Raw genomic sequence first — 12,831 nt, 5'->3', positions numbered from 1 at the left:
TATGGATGCGCTTCATCATACTTGCATTCTTTCTCTTAAACTCATTAAAAAATTGTTACATCTGGTTGCCAGTTTTACTTAAAGGCATAGCGAATTAAAGTCTGAGAATTTCATACTCTGCTCTATTTTGAAGACAGACAGTGTTAGGGAACAGTACGAGGGGACTTGACATTTCTTCAGCTATAGCAATAATCTAGGCATCCCCTGCTTCTCCCTGCGACCTTGCACCACACACTTGCTTGTGCTGATACTGTCTTTGTGAGGCTGTGCGATGCCACCTGGCAAAAGAGCTTTGGAGAAGGTTGTATTTAACTAAAATAAAATTCATTGACTCGGTCACCTTACACCTCCAGAAACAGTGGTCGTGGCACAACTGAGAAGGTGATAGGGGCAGGTAAAGATGGCGCAGTGGATCAAGGAAACAGAGTGAGCAGTCAACCTTTGATGTGCTAAAATAGGTAGGCATACTCGTACTTCTTATATTTTGAGTCTTGGTTTACAAGCATTTAGTGTCATCGGTGGTCCTGAAGAAAGAGGAGAGACATGCCAGGAAAGGTACTTCCAGATTTTGGCATCTTTAGCCAATCTGTTGCTTCAGGAGGTACAGAGAACCTTGCCCTACGATGTTAAGAGAGCCAGTGAAGGGAATTTTTCTGTCAGGGCAGGTATTACCTTTTTTATGTGTTTGCAAAATCCTTGACACAGGAAGGGTGGGGTCTTCCTCTGATAGAAACAGCAAGAAGAATGGAGCACTGCAGGAAACCTTGCACTCAGCAAGAAGAGCTTAATCTCATTAAAGGGACATGAGGATGATACACTGCATAAGCTGATTAACGTTTACGTAGAGAACATTACTACTTTTGAGAGATTTTGAAAAGGTGTGTGCCTATTTATAGTGTGAGGAAGCTGAAAAAAATACCCAATAACTTCTTTTAAAAGACCAATAAATAAATAAATAGATTTAAAATCTTGTTTCCGTTTGTGCCCAACAGTTCTCCAGTAATTCAAAATAGAACCTGGCACTTAGAAATTGTCTTTCTCAGCATTTCTATAGGTGGTGTGGTTTAATGGAGTAGAAAACAAGAAGATAAACAGTCAAATTACTTCAGAAATACTTAATTGAAACTTAATTTAATGCTCCTGAAAGGCAATGGATTAACAAGATTGAAAATTGAATTATTCATTTATGGAACAAGAACTTTCTGCGCAGAACCAATGACGTCTTTTCATCTTTTCACCATGAACAGACTTCCACAAAGGACAAAGAAAACGTTAAGATGAGAAATATAGTTTTTGCTTCACACAACAATAGCAGGTGGTACATTGTTTATTTGGGGCTGAAAGGAAGAATCTGGTGCTGGCAATATCTACCTATTAGTCCCTGAATGGAAATTACTAGCTTGTTTCATGTTGAGTCACAGAAAATCAGCAGATCAGCTGAATTTCCTCAGGGATCTTGTTACTGACTTACGATGAATTTCAGTTGGTGGCCTATAATCCAAAGGACCAGCTCTCTTAGCAGTCTGGAGGACAATATATATGCTGGTTTTTTTTTTTTTGCCAAAGCAATATTTGTTTCTGATACACATAAGTATTTACAGTTGAGATTCTCCTGTAATTTCAGAGATGAAATCAGCTATTTTTTCACACAAATGTATAGTCATATAATTGACTTGGCTTTGTTTTCAAAGGTATCTTCAAAGGCATTTTTTAATGGGCAGCACTGTCTCAGCTTAGTTGTGCACTTCAAAAAGGGTAGTTAGAGCATGGTCAAACAAGCTCTGACAAATCTAGCTTTTGCTTTTGCAGTTTAAGAAATTACTGCCCCCAGCTCTGTGTTCCACCTCTCTCCCTGAAGTTACCAACCCTGCACCAGATTCTGTAGAGAATTGGCTGAGACGTGTAAATCCATTCTCTTTTGCTGTCTTTGTTTTGAGCACACTAACCTCCACTGGAGGACTGCTACAGCTTAAACTAATGATGCCATTTCTGTTATGACTATGAAGAAACACAAGGCTTGGTCACTGTTAACATCAGGGCATCTGTAGAAAGGCAAATTCATTAGGACACGAATGGAGCCAGGGAAATCTTTGTCAGCGTGAGGAAAGGTCATCTCTCGATTGGCGTCTGTATGTCCAACCCTTCTGCCATAATAACCTGTACCTATAGGACTGTATTTCTTTTTTTTTCTCTTTTTTTTTCTCTTTTTTTTTTTTTTCTGGGACATTCTCTGGTTCAAAACATCCATTCCAGCCCCAGGTGATACATACAGTTCCCAGCTAAGCATACCCTACCTGGATAAAACCCAATGTCTGAAGCTGACACTGCTTTTATATTTGTGCTTAGTGACTCTCAAAAAAAACACCCAAGCAGGAAAAACCTCTAAAAAACCCCAACTTCTAAGCAGTAAGTGTAGAAATTGGGGAAGAACCTCAGAGCTTATTTCCCAATTCATGGGCATAGATAATTTGCATTTAAATGACTAGGCTTTTGCTCATGAAGAATTTTAAGTATAGCTCATGATCTAGGCCAGGTGGACAGGTAAAATAAAGTCTGTTAAGTGTGAGAACTGTCACTCAGCCTACTGAAGCACACTAAATATTTAGATAGGTAATTACACTGTTTACCTTAATCAGAAAGAGCTTGTGAGGCTTTGAAAATATCTTTCTGTTTTGCAGGCAAGATATAAAATGTTCTCTAATGGGAGTGAAGTTTATGAGGGGAAAAATGTTTCCTCTGTGTAAGGATATTTGTGAGAGGAATTTCAATTGAGGGTAATTCATTAACAAGAGGGTGTCTAAGCATTCCTTTATCTAGTTTTTACCACGTGCGAAGATATTTTTAAATAAAAATAACTTGAAATATTAATAGGTATATATGATCCATTTGCTGAAATACGTAAGTGAAGCCTACAATATGCTTTATGCTCATACTGCAAACTTGCCTGCTTTCAAATGTTTCATAGAGTCATATTAACTACTGTGGTTTGCTGTCAATGGTTGGCAGCAGGCATATTGCTCACTACATCCAAATATGACATTTCAAATCGTTATTTAATCCATAAGGAAAGGGGTGATTGTCACATCCTGATATATTTAGTATTGGGAGATTGATAAAGGTTTGCTGTGCAGCTCTTACAAATAATAGAATGTTATTGAACCAAGTGAGGCTCATGCAGGGTGTGCTATTGCTGCTGTAAATTAGAATTACAACCCATATGGTGACAGGCCCTTGGTGGAATTGTATCTCCGGTTATCTTTACTAAGCTGCCTGCCTGAAAAGGTATGCACAATATTTCTGTTCCTTACACTTAATGTATGAGTAAATTATGTGCTTGTGCTCTCTGTGAGGCCCTGACATCCACAAAGGTGTGAAATATTTGTTGAACTGTAGTCTTAGAATGTTGGTCAGTATATTTTGACTAATGATTTATAAAATTGCAATTTTTTTTTCTTTTTCAATTTTGACATTTTAGTATTTTTTCTTGATCCTATATATATATTTTTTTTTAAATAGAACATTATGATGTGACACTTTCCTTTCTCTTTCTAAGAAAATATGTCCTCTGCTGTTTTATTTACTGTCTCGGTTGGTATGCTTTTTGTCTATTAGTGTCCTGTAAGAACTTAGAGGATTTATTTCAATGAAGTTTTGCATAGAGACAGATATTTTTGACAGATTTTAGGTTCCTGCAAAGTTTGTAACAAAGATTTCACAAAGCAAGAAAGACAGACTCTTATAAATCCCTCACTTGAAGGAAAGGGGAAATGTGAGCACAAAACTCCACATCTAAGACCAATCCTGAGATACAAATCCAAAGAAAGCCTCATTTGTGTCTGCTGTTCAGCCACCCGTTTATTTATCAGCTTTTGCTTTCCCTCTTCCTGCTAAATGTCTTTCATTGCCATAATACCTAGAATCTGATAGTCAAATAATATGATAGGGAAAACCATAAAATTCATGGCTAGCAAAGGGGCAATCCAGCTCCCTGCTGCTATCTTCCCTGACCCTGCTTCTAGCCACCTTGTCATTCCCCTTCCTGGTGCTGATTCAACTCACTCACTGTTGAAAAAAAAATAATAATTTGCTTCCATTTTTTTTTTCCTGGGTTTCTGAGCTTGGTCTGCTCAGTTCAAGTCTCACGAGTGCCACAGCTAGCACAAGGGAGGTGCAAGACATAAGCCATGAGCTGAAGGACTCACTCAATTTGATACTGAATTTTATTTTAAGGCCACCTTAACCTCTACCAGAGATTATCTATGCACAAGTTTTGTGCAGTGCTGGTGCTGAACCTGAAGTTAATCTGACCTAGCTGTCCTAGAAACTCCTGTTTCAATATGAGACATCTGTGGCCAATAAAAGAGTGGCCCACAGAGACTCCATTATAAAAGACAGAATATTGAAAATTCAGGGAATAAGATGAAAAATTATACCAGTCCCACTTAGAATCATAGAATTATTTAGGTTGAAAAAGATCGAAAGATCTGCCTAAATCATCAAATCTGACATTAGCCTAAAACTGCCAAGTCTACCACTAAACCAGGTTCCTAGGCACCTACTCTACATGCCTTTTAAATACCTTCAAGGACTGTCCCCTTGCTTCACAACCCTTTCAATGAAGAAATTTCTTCTAATATTGAACCTAAACTTTCCCTGGTGCAACTTGAGGCCATTTCTTCTTGTCTTACTGCTTGCTGCTTGGAAGAACGGACCCCCCATACTCAATCTCATTTGAAGTAGGTGTGAAGTGCGGTAAATTCTCCTCTGAGCCTCCCTTTCTCCAGACTTAATAACTGCTGTTCCCTCAGCCACTTTTCATGAGACTTATTTTCTGGATCCTTCAGCTACTTTGTTGCCCTTCTTTGGACACACTCCAGTACGACACCATCTTTCGTGTAGTGAGGGGACAAAACTGAGCAGAGTAATTGAGGCACAGCCTCACCAGAGCCCAGTGCAGAGGGACCATCCCTTCTCTGGTCCTGATGGCTACACTGTATCTGACACAAGCTAGGACACCTTGGATTTCTTGGCTACCTGGGCACACTGCTGGCTCATGTTTGCCTAGCTGTCACCTGCTAGGCCCAGGTTCTTTTCTGATGGGTAGCTTTCCAGACACTCTGTCTAAAGTCTGCAGTGTTATATGGGATTGTTGTAAACCAAGTGCAAGACCCAGCTCTTGGTCTTGCTGAACCTCATACAGTTAGCCTCAGAGCATCAGCACAACACATGCATTTGTTATGGACCTCTACAAAGAAGGTGAGCTGGGGCATTTCACTATATCAGAGAGGTGGCCAGTGTGTCCTCTATTACCTATCCACACTACTTCATCTATGCTAGATTGTTGTTGCACCTGAAGGTGCCATGGCCTGCCAGTATTTTAACACGTGCCACACTTAGTCCCAGATAAACCAAGTGAACTGGCACAACCATATATCTCATCTTTCTGCCCTCCTTCATGGCAGCTGCCTTTGGAACATGCTGAGGTTGCAGTGGGAGTGTGGCTCTTATTTGTGCTCGAGTGGTAAAGCAGTGCGGCATCTGCCTCTTGTTCCTCAGGTTCATGATTCAAGGTGGTGATTAGATCCCAGCCTATTCTGAGAAAGTTACTGCCCAGTAGATGTGTCAGTATCGATTCTGGAAATGATTCTTTTGTGAACAAAAAGCTGGAAATGCTATTAATGGGAACATACTTCTTAGAAATTGAAAGAAAGTAATAAATGAGGATGAAAGACCTCCCACGGTTACATACACACTAATCACAACTGCAAAGGCATAATTAAAAAGCCACAGAGTTCTAGGTAATATTTAAACTGATGAGATCAGCTGAAAATTATAAAGATTATTCTACAGAAAAACTAAATGAACATCTTCAGTATTGGTAAAAATATTTCCACGTGAAACATTTCAGGCACTGACATATCTGACTCACAGATTGTGATGGATATTTAGTTAATGCTTAGCTTTGACTCCTATAAAATAGTGGTGGCAGTGATTTGCTGCCTTGAACAAACCAGGCTTTAATTTGTTCTCGGGTTTGTTACTATTCATTAATGTGTATTTCTATTCTTAGCCTGTTTTTTTAAGGTAAGAGGTTCATAGGTAACACACAGTATGTGTTCATATATGTGTATCCATTTCTTACTGTCTGTGTGAATTTTGAGTCTGCTGATTATTTCAACCAATGCCTTCAGAAGGGTGTTATCACAGAAATGAAGACCTTTTCATGAAAACAGGCAAACAGAAAGAAACACTTGCTGAGTGAAAGAACATAGCACGAGTTCAGCCATTACTACATCCCTATCCATGGAATTACTTCACTCTTAGGTAATTGGAGGTGAGACCTTCTTAGGCACCCAGGAATCAAACCAGGATGCAAAACTCTGCAAGAAACAAGGCTTCTACCATTCACAGAACTAGTTGGTATATTATCATAAAGACACTAAGCTGGATATTTTTTGCTTTTCAAACAGTGTATTCTGCAGTATTTGTGTACTACTTCATCAGTAATATGTTGTTTTCAATTTACTTATGCAAACAGTGAATTCTGTTATAGCTATTTTTGTAGCTGAAAACTATGACTGCCTAAGTGAAGCAGCATCCAAAACAGCCACACCATACTGCAGAGAAACATGACTGTGAGTGCTCCATAAAACATAACTCACACAGAACAAATAAACCTTTTCAGGTTACAAAGCATGATATGAAAGTTGGATTTCAACACTTTGTAATCAAGCACAGTGTTGTCAAGCTGGTGTTAAAAGAGATACTCGAATGCCAGAAAAAAAAAAACAAACTGCAGCAGCATGGAGCTCATGAAGGCTAAATTTCCCTGCTAAGAAGCGGTGTGAATTAATTTGTACTGCCATGGCCAAAATTATTCCCATATTCAAACCAGCTAATATAACTCTTATTTGGGTATCTCTGTGCTGCACTGATGGTTGCCATTCCTGTCTGAGTCCAAGTAAACAAATATAATAGGGTAAAACATGACCCATTTCAGATATTGCTTCAGCATCCTAACTTCCTGGATGTGCTCTGCATTGAAGATGCTTGCACAGAAATTTAGGTGAAGACTTCTGGTCTCCAACGTGATACGTAATTCTGGGCAAAATGGGTGATTATATTCATTTCAAAACATGAGACTCCTTTTTTCAATGTGGTGAAATTTTCCTGAAGGAAGCCTATCAAAATTTCCCATTATCTGTGTCTAGAAAAGAACGTCTTTCCTCTGATTTCTATTTCAGCTTTATGAAAATTAGCAATATCTAATGACAGCATTTTTTTTTCTTAATTTGCTGTTCACAACAAATCTTAGTTTAATACATTTAAATGTAACAAACTGTAGAACTTATCCACATACATATACTGATGATGTCTACCATAAAGTGCATGTACTGAATTTATATTGCCTCAATTAAGCATTTACATTTTCCCCATAACTTTTCATTTGCTGTAATGCATCTGTCAATGAAAATATTTTACTGTGGATATGCAAAGCAATTTAAAGCATTTTGCTGTGGTGAAACCAACACAAAAAAATTTTGCACCAGTTAGGATTTACAGGACAGCATACAGGGGACAGTATAACAGAGCTAGGTTCATTAACTTGCTGAATACTCAGTTGTGGAAACACTGCTTGGTACCTAAGTCTTACCTGAAGCCCCTGTCCCTTCTGACATAATGTTCACATCTCATTTTTGCCCAGTCAGGAAAACTGTCTACTCCCCATTCTAATAAGTCTTCATAGGTATAGAAAGAATATGCCAGTGGTTGGTATGGCAGCCACAGACTACTTCTGTGATTAGAGGCAGAATTGTTAAAGAATGCAGGTAAGTAGTCAGTAGGCTTTCCAGAGACACTTAAGGGCCTGTTTGCCACAGAGAATAATAGGAATTAGGCACCTGGTGTTTTCAAATATCCTTACTCAGTGCCTATGGCCGTGTCTAGACTGCAAAGCAATGCACTCCAGGGCTCTCTGTCTCCACACAGACTGCCTTCCCATGGAAACCAAGACAGAGAGTGGGAATAAGGTGATATTCCACTTAGAGTCTGCATTTTCACATAGTTTTCTTGCATCTTTAAGCATTTGAACAGTTTTAAGCTTCTAAACAAAATGTCAGAGTACCTTAAAAATCAAACTCTTTATTGCCTGGGACTTGTTTCCCCATCAGAAAGGCAGAGACAATATTTTTTTTTTTACGTGGTTATTATAAAGAAAAATAGATGAATGATTTTGCAGAGCTTCAAAGCAACATAAACCAACATGCCAAAGGAAATCTGTGCAGGGGCTGTACTAACAGGATGGGAAGACAGGTTAAGGTAGTACTTGTCCTCCCATTAGCATGTAGCGTGCAATTCCACATTCACTTTGCAGTAGTATTCGTCCCTGAGATGTCAGAAACAGATGCAATCTTCTCAGAATGAAATGGTGTCATTAACAAGCTGCTTCTGCAAGTCTTTTCCACCTCCAATGGTTATAAAAATTCTCATTGACAACTGCACACAAGCATTTGATCTACCTTGGCTCTCCATTTCTCCAAAAATAATGGCCAACTAATGCCCAGCATGTTCTGTGGCTAAGCTCTACTTTTGCACTGAACTGTGGGAGTTATTTATAGCTATAAATGAGGATGATTTTTGAGAATACTGTCTCTATAGAAACTGGTGGTGGACTAGACCAAAGAGGTTTCTTAGAGGAAATTCCCCTGCTCTTTTTCCTCTGTAGATGATGCCAGAAAGAGCTTGAACTCCTTGTTGGCTGGTAGAGAAGGATGCGTTTGGCATATAAATACGTTATTCATCTCTTTTCTATGAACAAAAATGTAAACATTTACAATTGACAGTATTTACTTAAATAAAAATCTTTCTTCAACTACATTTCATCTGGGTCCATGTGTTGACTTCACTTGCATTCCAAAAAACCAAGGGAAATTCCAGCATACGCAGACAAAATTACATTAAGATGGTGTTAGGGTTGCTGACTCTCATTCCTAAATAACACAAAAACTAAAAGTACAGGAAATCCTGAGTTAAGGCTCTTTCACAAACTTTAGACATAATTTCCTTTTTCATACATAATACTTCCTCCAGTGCTGGTGGAATCAATTTGTGGCTGGCTGTTCTGGCATTGGGACAATGAAGTGGGAGCAGAATACAGCAAATCTGCGCAGACTCATTTCATTTCCACTTGTATGTGCGGTATTACCGTAAGGACAAATCCTTCAGGAACGGTGATTTTGAGTGCTTAAAGCTCAGATGTCTGAAGTACTCTGATTTTTGAAGATTGCTACCAGGAAGCAAATTAAAAATCATTTAAAAAAATCAGAAAATTCTACACAGAGTAGGAATCTCAGGAAGAGATGCATTTTCAGGTAATTGCCAGTCCAGGTCAAACTGCCCACTCTGGTTTTAAGATTTTAACATCTTCCTGATTCCTAATAATTCAGTTTTCTCAGGGCACCTTATGAAATTGAAGCATTACAATAAACATTAGTCTTTCCCTGAGGGGAACTCCTGCTGTGAAAGATAATACTAAATTGCATTAGCAAGTTTCCTGTTGCCAAAAGGGTCTGCATTATGGGTGCAATCATTAAAAACCATCCATCTACTGAGGTGCTATCAGTTTTAGGGGCTAGCTGCGTATTTTGAGGCCTGCAAGTGAATTGCGCTCGCTGCTGTGGAAGGAAGCAATAAATGTCTAGATGCTGATAGCAACATTCCTCGCTATTTTAGAACAGGAAGTTAAAGAGCAGCATGCAGCTGAAACTGCAAGGAAAATTCCAGTAGTCACTCTGAATTTGGTTACTGCTTGGGAGCTTGCCCTGCTTTGCCAGGGCAGTGCTGCAGCTCCTACATGAACCGCCATCTTGTGGCTTTTTTACTCTCATTTGGACGGAAAAACCAACAAAACAACACAACAAAAAGCACACTATGCTACAGCATAAAATAGCGCAATAGCAGAGCTGCAAGCGACACCCATCACTTTGGTAACATCTTTCTATCTCAAGTGATAGTAGACTTCGAAGACTTTTCTTAACAATATAAACTTATTTATACAGCTAAACTAAACCCAATTAACTGGACACCAACAAACAATTATGTATATTAAAAACCTTCTGTTCTCACAGATCAATAGCAACCCAGATGAACAGTGGTACTGAAGTCATTTCTATTTCATTCTGCATTTAAGATGATGCAAAGATGCAGTGGAAGGGATGGAAAGAGTTCTGTACCCCTGCCAATATGTGCCAATGCTTCCTGCATACCATCCATGCCTAACGGAAATGTAAACACAAGGCAGTCAGTTCAACTGGCTGATCCAGTGAAAAATTAGTTCTGAAGAACTAATAAGATAATAAAAGAGTTCCTTGGGTCAGTAAGCTGTGTCAGGTCACACTTGAGGCAGTATCTTTATTATCATATACAACAGCCGGGGGATAGAAGAGCAGAACAAGATCATGCTTCTGGCAGCTGCTATCAAGGAGTTCCACAGCTACAGTATGGAGACTCACACTCAGATTCACCAGGGTGATGGTGCAGTTTGGCTTAAGGACGGTGGGCATCCTCCTCTACATGCATAAATGAAAGAAGAGAACTATGAGACAAATGAATCGCAAGACCAGCACACTGTTACCTGGCATGCTGAAAGCAGGCTGTGGCAGACCACTGAGAAGATCTGGTCTCAGGGTGAGAGATCTTAATTATGTTAGCAGCAGGACCTAGCTACAACATGGATGAAACACTTGAGAGAGTTAAAAATAAGCATTGACTTTGCATTAGAACGAGAAATACACTTCAAACTAGGACAGAATTTAGGAAAGACTTGTCAGGAGCCTGCAGTGTCCTGTCTCTTGCAGGAACAGAACAACTACATTTTGCAGAATCTCCAAACTGCACTTCTAGTGCTCTTCCAATCATCACAGACCTCCTCAGCAGTTTGGACAAATAAATCTGTACTGGTGTCCCCTCTAGACAAAATAAGGAAATCATTTCATCTATGCCATCCACGTTGGCTATTTGTTCTAGACAGCCATTACAAGAAACAGCAAGAAATATTCACCTCCAGTGCCATTCTCTTGCCTTATTTTGGACTTTTTCAGATGAAATGGATTGTGCTTCATGAGATGTTTATCTCTTTCCCTTGATAGTAAATGGAACTTAAGGTGATTATTTCAGATGCAGCTGTCTGTGTTTCAGGCTACTGAAGTTAAGGGAGCTGCACAAGGGAGGAGCTGTCAACTTCTGTCCAGCTGCAGATATGAAATATATGGTACTGTGACCCAAATATTGAGGGGTTAATGTTGTAAGACTCAGAATTATTCAGTTTTACAGTTTCTGTCACCCTGTTGCCTTAGAAGCTTTCCCTATCTAGTTAGCCTCATCTCAATCTCCATGTGTCAAGACAAAGCCAAAGGCAGCTCATATCTCTCTTAACCAAGCCCTCCAGAAGAAGCAAAAAACCCATATTTTATGGATTTCATTAGTAAAATTTTTATAATTTTAAATCAAAGCAGGCTCAGTTCAGTCACCCCTCTGGAACTGTCTTGCATATTGTTTTGCTGAACTTAGACCTACAAGTTTGAAAAAGCCAAATGTCTACTGGTTTCCTAGGAATCTTTGTGAATCTCATAATCAGGGAAATGTCTTAACATTTACCTTTAGTAGACTGCCATTTAATTTAAATCTTGCTCTATTCGCAGTTTCCTTTACAGCAGTAAACAGCCTCTGTGTTGGTACTCTGATGTTCCAAACATTTGATGCAGTTACTACACAATGTTCAGTACTTGGTGATTCAGGTCAATCTGTTTGGATCTTCTAGAATTTCTGTGCCAAACTCCCCCACAGTCACAGAATCACCAAGGTTGGAAAAGACCTCCAAGATCATCCAGTCCAACCATCTACCTGTCACCAGTATTTCTCACTAAACCATGTCCCTCTGTACAACAACTAAATGGTTCTTGAACACTTCCAGGGACAGTGACTCCACCACCTCCCTGGGTACCCTGTTCCAGTGCCTGACCACTGTCTCAGAGAAGTGAAATTCTATCCCAAACAGAAGGAGACAATCTGTAAGTGGCTGAAAACAAGCTTGAATTTTGATAATTGTATCATGAGGAAATGCTTTCTATTTTGGAAGTTACTTCAATTACTGTGTGACTAGAACTGACTTCATAATATGCAGAATGAAACTATGACCTTGTTGAAGTCAGTGGATTTTTGTCTTTAACTTACAAGATGGGATTTTACCCACAAAGCAGTAACAATTTGTCTTACTAAAACTTTAATTATTTGTATTGCTTCTATTTACAAATGTTTAAACCATTATTAACATTCAGAACATTTTTCTTATATATTTGTAACATATTACTAGAGAGAAGTTACAGGGAAAATGCCATCTGATATATATTAAAGATAAGTAACTCAGATGACCCACCACAGCATTCTAAATAACAGTGAATACTGCGTGTTTTACCCAGCTCTGGTTTTCTGTTGGGTTCACTTGGCTATCTTTACCTTGAAAAAACTCTCCCAGAAAACAGCTAAAATCCAGTTAAAAAAAAATATGTATCTTTTTTCATTTACAATCACATTTTCTTTGACCTACATGAAATTTGTCAGTAACTCTTGGAGCTGTTACAGTCTTACTGGGCTTAGAATCCCTCTCAGTAGCAGCCATGGATATATGGCTACTGCCAAAGGAGAGAAGCTCAAGGCTTCCTTCAGATACAGACACATTTCAAGGGCTTTTTTTCAGCCCCGTGTTAAATCCTCAAAATGCTTCATTCATTTTCAAGTGGTATTCAGTACTTGCTGCAATTGCCTTAATTTTTT

The 12,831-nt window shown here is 39.0% G+C and overlaps 1 long non-coding RNA gene across 1 annotated transcript in view; it reads right to left on the bottom strand.

Annotated features, from left to right (window-relative positions):
- LOC125690315 (uncharacterized) overlaps positions 1–12,831 on the bottom strand; it is a 131,864-nt gene that overhangs the window by 39,108 nt on the left and 79,925 nt on the right. The gene's annotated exons all lie outside the window — the stretch shown is intronic.

This window comes from Lagopus muta, chromosome 3 (assembly GCF_023343835.1).
Source record: "Lagopus muta isolate bLagMut1 chromosome 3, bLagMut1 primary, whole genome shotgun sequence".
NCBI classification, from domain to species: domain Eukaryota; kingdom Metazoa; phylum Chordata; class Aves; order Galliformes; family Phasianidae; genus Lagopus; species Lagopus muta.
Note: the sequence above shows the minus strand (reverse complement) of the source record. Positions and strands in the feature narration are given on the sequence as shown.